Raw genomic sequence first — 6,000 nt, forward strand, 5'->3', positions numbered from 1 at the left:
CCAAGCGGCACAAGACCGTGGTACTTGGAACACCCTACAAAAGACCAATATCCAGCAGTGGACATTCATTGGGTGACATGAAGATGATGATGATATTTACCGTAGGTATATGTTTAACGACTTACTGTAACATAGAGGTTACATAGCCGCTTCTGCAATAAGATAAATAATAAATAAAAAAATAAATATACTATGACAATACGCACATCGCCATCTAGCCCCAAAGTAAGCGTAGCTTGTGCTATGGGTACTAAGATAACTGATGAATATTTTTATGAATAATATACATAAATACTTAGATTATACATATAAACACCCAGGCACTGAAAAACATTCATGCTCATCACACAAACATTTTCCAGTAATGGGAATCGAACGGCCTTGGACTTGGAGCAGGGTCGCTGTCCACTGCGCCAGTCGGCCGTCAGAAGAAGATGAAGAATAGGATATAATCATTGCATTGAAGCGAACTCTCCAGCCGGACGAGCTCGACTCTACTTGACTCTAGCTCAACTGCTCTACTGTAATAGTTGAGCTTTTTGTGACAGAGCTCGTCCGTGTAAGTGCTACATTCATGCTTATTTCTGCCGCCAAGCTGCATTGCTGTGTTCCGGTCTAAAGGGTGCGGTTAGTAATAATAATAATAATCCTTTATTAATAACTATCCATACTTGATTGGCTGGTTGGCGCAGTGGGCAGCGACCCTGCTTTCTGAGTCCAAGGCCGTGGGTTCGATTCCCACAACTGGAAAATGCTTGTGTGATGAACATGAATGTTTTTCAGTGTCTGGGTGTTTATCTGTATATTATAAGTATTTATGTGTATTATATTCATAAAAATATTAATCAGCTATCCTAGTACCCATAACACAAGCTACGCTTACTTTGGGGCTAGATGGCGGTGTGTGTATTGTCGTAGTATATTTATTTATTTATTTATACTCTATTGTTAATACAAGATATAGAACTAAATTATTACCAATATGGCAAATGGCCGCAAACGCAAATGCTGTGTATTGGAAACAATGCTGAGCGCTGATTTTCAGTCTGCTCCAGTATCTAACTGAGCGAACAACCGTGCCGCCCTTTGCCTTATTATTATAACTGAGACTTATAAATTTTAATAAAAAATGCATGTGCGGTTGCCGCTGTGATTACTTGCTCCTTGCTAGCACTTGTAACCTCACGACCTACACCTCAAAATTCGAAATACCAGATCATTTCTACCGCGCACTTGCAAATTATGGAACAATCTTCCATCTGATGTGTTTCCTCAAAAATACAATCTAGGATTATTCAAGGGGCGGATAAACAAAACTCCTTAAAAGCCGGCAACGCATCGGTGGCTCCTCTGGTGCTGCAGATGTTTATGGGCGGCGGTGATCTCTTATCATCAGGTGACCCACTTACTCGTTTGCCCGCTATTAATATAAAAAAAAAAAAAAAACCTACGCCTTAGGTTCGTGGACTCAAGGTTTTGTACGACGTGAGCTTTATACGCCTTGCGAAGTATTGTTCTGTTTAAAGACGATGGTTTCCCACTTACCATACTTAGACCGTGAATTATTACAATAAAAATCATAAGACGAGAAGTAAGTCATGACATTGTATATAACATTTACTTTCTGTACCGTTAACATTATTATATATTTTATTTTATTTTATATATATGTACTGTTTTTGTAATTATGAATATGTATGTTTATTCTTAGAGCTTTGCGCACCGCTATAAGGATTCATATGTGAGCCAATTCCTCGTAATGGTTGCCTGGAAGAAATCGCTATAAGTGATAAGGCCGCCTTTGTTACACAAATTTAATTGACTTGTACCTTTGTTCTCTTTTATTGCACAGCAATGCTGCTTGCTTCTTAAATATTTTCTAATGACAATGTGAGATGGTGATAACAAAAAGAACACCCGGCTGAGTTTGTTGTGGGCTTCTTCTTGGACCAGGGCGCGATTGGAACCCTCGTAGCTTTGGTTTTAGGTTTGCGATTGTGGTTATCGCCATCACTACTCACTGCTATGTACACATTTTGTATATAATAACGCATCAAAAGTGCCATCTATGTGACTTTGACTTATTAATTTTTTCTTGTGTGCAATAAAGTATTTTTGATTTGATTTAATTTCACAATATTATGCGCAGTGAATGTTTTTTTTACTACATTTCTACAACGAAGTACCTACCCCTCGTGCCAGTGGAAGCTCACGGGTGGGATCATGAATATCAAACGGGCATCGCATTAGGGTTCGGCAGTTATCTGATCCGGATTAGAGCCGGTAAAGAGAGCTCATTATTCCGCATCGTGGGGCTAAAGGGATTTTTTATTTTGTCCACACCTCGACCATTGTCGTATGGTGTCACGTATGCGAGTTTTTCGTCCGGAAAATGAACTTTTTGTACTTTTTGTGCATTTTTATTATGGCCTTATCGGTCTAGTGGTTTGCATGTTCAGCAACGGATCACGTGGTGCTGGGTTCGAGCCCCGGGTTGGCCTATAAATTGTCAATTTCTATTTATTTTCCATGAAAACAATTTCAGTGTAGGAAAATAAACGGTGTCAATCCTTGGCCTTGGAGAGACCGCTAAGCCATCGATCCCGGTTATTATCACTTATTTGTGACAATAGTCTTTAAAGCCCACCAACCCGCATTGGAGCAGCATGGTGGGTCTCTGCTCTAAAACTGTCTCTCGGATTAGAGAAGAGGCCTAGTAGAGGTTTAGGCCCAGCAGTGGGACCTTTATAGGCTGCGGGTGATGATTTTCGGTTTGTTTTTAAATTTCAACTTTTTATTTTATCTTTAAACTTTGACCACTGTCGTATGAAGCCGAGTTAGTAATTTTTTGTCCTGAAAAATAACCTTCTTATAACACTGCTTTAAGAAATCTTAATACAAAATTCATACTTCGTTTTACCCCCTCTTTGTGTTCTTTATGGAATATTTCTAATGATGATATGGGTCTATAGCATTTATCAGATTTGTTTTTTTATCGGCATCGTGCTTATTTCTTATGTTTGAAAATGGACGTAAAGAAATAATAAAAATAAACAGTAGCCCGCTAACTATAAAGGACAGTAATTAAATCTTGAGGGGCTAAGAGAGAGGGGTGGCTAGGGTAAACAGTTGTTAAGTCAGTTAATTGGGACACGCGCTCTTTAAATTTTTTTTTTATACGTAACATAACCTAGCTTTGTGGTGACGAACGATCAGAATACAGTTGTGGGGGATCTGCGTGGAGGCCGACGCCAGCAGGCCCGCTACAGCATCACGTCGGGGTCACCAATGTGGGGGTCTCTCTGGTCTCTGTTTTATTTAAATCACCCACGAATCTTCGTACAGCGCGGTGTTCACTATCAAGGTTACCGGAGATTAAATAAGGCTACAAAAGTGACTTTGTATATTTAATAACTTTACAATTAAACCAACGTACAAGGTTAAATAAATATAAATAAAAAATACATTATTGTTTAAATCTCGATTACATTACGCTAATCTTCATTATGGAAGATTTTTGCGCTCGAGAGGCTAGCACTAGCTTATTAATTAATATTTAATGTAAGGAAATAAACAAAATAAATATTTCTATAGTTTTAATTAATGGAATTTGTAGGAATAAATAAATAAATAAATATACTGCGACAATACACACATCGCCACCTAGCCCCAAAGTAAGCGTAGCTTGTGTTATGGGTACTAAGATGACTGATGAATATTTTAATGAATAATATACATATAAACACCCAGACACTGAAAAACATTCATGCTCATCACACAAACATTTTCCAGTTGTGGGAATCGAACCCACGGCCTTGGACTCAGAAAGCAGAGTCGCTGCAAACTGTGCCAATCAGCCGTCATAGGAATGATCTGGATGAACGTCCGCCTTGTAGTTTTTGATCCTTAGCACCCTGAATGTAATAACGTTTCAACATGTTTTTGATTTGCTTCAGGTTTTTTTTTCAATTTCATCTAGTAAAGGTCAAGGCAATTTTTCTAAAACACTAGGCAGGAGGTACTCCCATACCCTCATTCCATAAACATTATTAAGTGTGTGTGTACTAAACATAGGTAGGTAGGTAAAATTACGTAAGTTAGGTCTAACATTTTTGTCTAATTTGTGAATGTAATTATGATACTGGGTTATTATTGCTAAACCCACTTTGTCATAAACAGACATTACATTACAATATTTAAAAAGCCTTTTGTTATTATTTTTATGTTGATATTTAATTTTCAATGGAACTATTGTTTTCAGTAATCTAAGTTGCAATTTATAAATGTTTAATGTGTTGTTGTTTCATTTTTTTTAATTTTTCGGAAGGACACTTGCCGATAACCACCTGAGGGGTTGCTACGGCGTCACCGGGGGAGTGGGGCGAGCGCGAAAGCTCGCCATGAGAAGAGCCCCAGGGCTCGACGACATCGGGGGGGAGTGTTGTTGTTTGTTCTGTTGTTGCAATTTATAGGTGTACTAGTGTGAGCGGCAGGCGAGGGACAACTGACTGACGCCGGTAACAAACGTTCCTACAAGCCTTTCGGCGAAACCGCCGACGCCAGCAGGCCCGCTACACGGTTGCGCTCAGCGTCACCACCCCTCCTCTTCCCGCGGGTGTCGTACGAGGCAACTAAGGGAGTATGACGGAGAGCGGGCAGCAGCTCTGCATCAACTACCATCTTCTGCTCCCGTTAGTTCAGCAGTTGACTGTTATAGGCTTTGATGATGATGATGAATAGAAGCTAGAAAAGCTTTATTATTATAATCATCATTTCAGTCTGCGGACATCTACTGCTGAACATTTCCCAAGAAGTCGACACCCGGTCCTTAGACTTCCTGATCCATCTATTCCCGGTCAATCTCTTTTCGTCATATGTTCTCTGGTCAAGAACATTAAAATAACTGTAGTAAACGATTCTTTGTGTAATGGAATTAGGGATATCAATCGATCTAAGCTAAGCTGCGCACAGGAGTATCCTGGATACTGACAAGACTTGGCCATCCTACTTTGGGCCCTGGGGGTCCAACAATGGGCCTCAATGGAGCCCGCCAGGTGCCCTCTGCGTACGCTCGCGCACAAAGCTGTCGACTTTCCTTTATTGCCGATTTTGACGCAGATTTAGTGGTTTTTGTGTCTGGATGCTAAAAGTAAACATGACAGTTTGTTTGACTGGTGTGTAAGAAACGCATGGTTTAGTAAATAAGAATATACTGGCATCGCCATCAGTATTCTCAATAAATTATGTCTAGATGCGGGCGTCAATCAACCACTGTTAGTTGATTTGATCTGCAATACACTTTGTTGGATGTAATTATCACAAATGCAAAAAAGAGGCTGCAGTTTTTTTTATTATTACACTACAAGTTAGACCTTGAGTGCAATCTCACCTGGTGGTAAGTGAAGATCCAGTCTAAGATGGTAGCGGGCAAACCGGTTAGGGTACTCCCTAACCGGTTTGCATCACGTCTCTTTTTTGTTGGTATATAGCCACGGCCGAAGCCTCCCACGGCCGAATTCGGAAATAATAATGTAATAATTTATTTTTATTTATTCACAAATCTCTCCTGCTGGTAATCCCGGGACCTCCAACTTCACGCTCACCGCTGCTCCAAGAAGGTCGACAAGAGTTATAAAAAAGTAAAAAGTAGGCGTCAAAAGTATTCTGTTCACAGATATATTGCACAGATCTAAGAGCTTCATCAACAACAATAAAAACAAATACCTATAAGTAAGTAAGGGTAAGATTATGCGATATTTTTAAAGGGTGTTAAAAAAATTAAGATATTGCATAGAAAGTATCTCCGTAATAAAAAAAAAATATTAATAACCTTATTCTATTTCTAAAATTAATTGAAAGTTATTATTTTTTACGCACATTACAACCCTAACTGTACACAGCTTAATCCCAACACCCCGAAAACCGTGTTTTTTGGTTGGAAATGCATTTTTTCGATAAAAAATCAGCGCATGAACGAATGCATTGTTCTGCGTGCAGCGC

The sequence above is a fragment of the Pararge aegeria genome, chromosome 8 (genome assembly GCF_905163445.1).
Source record: "Pararge aegeria chromosome 8, ilParAegt1.1, whole genome shotgun sequence".
Taxonomy (NCBI): Eukaryota; Metazoa; Arthropoda; class Insecta; order Lepidoptera; family Nymphalidae; genus Pararge; species Pararge aegeria.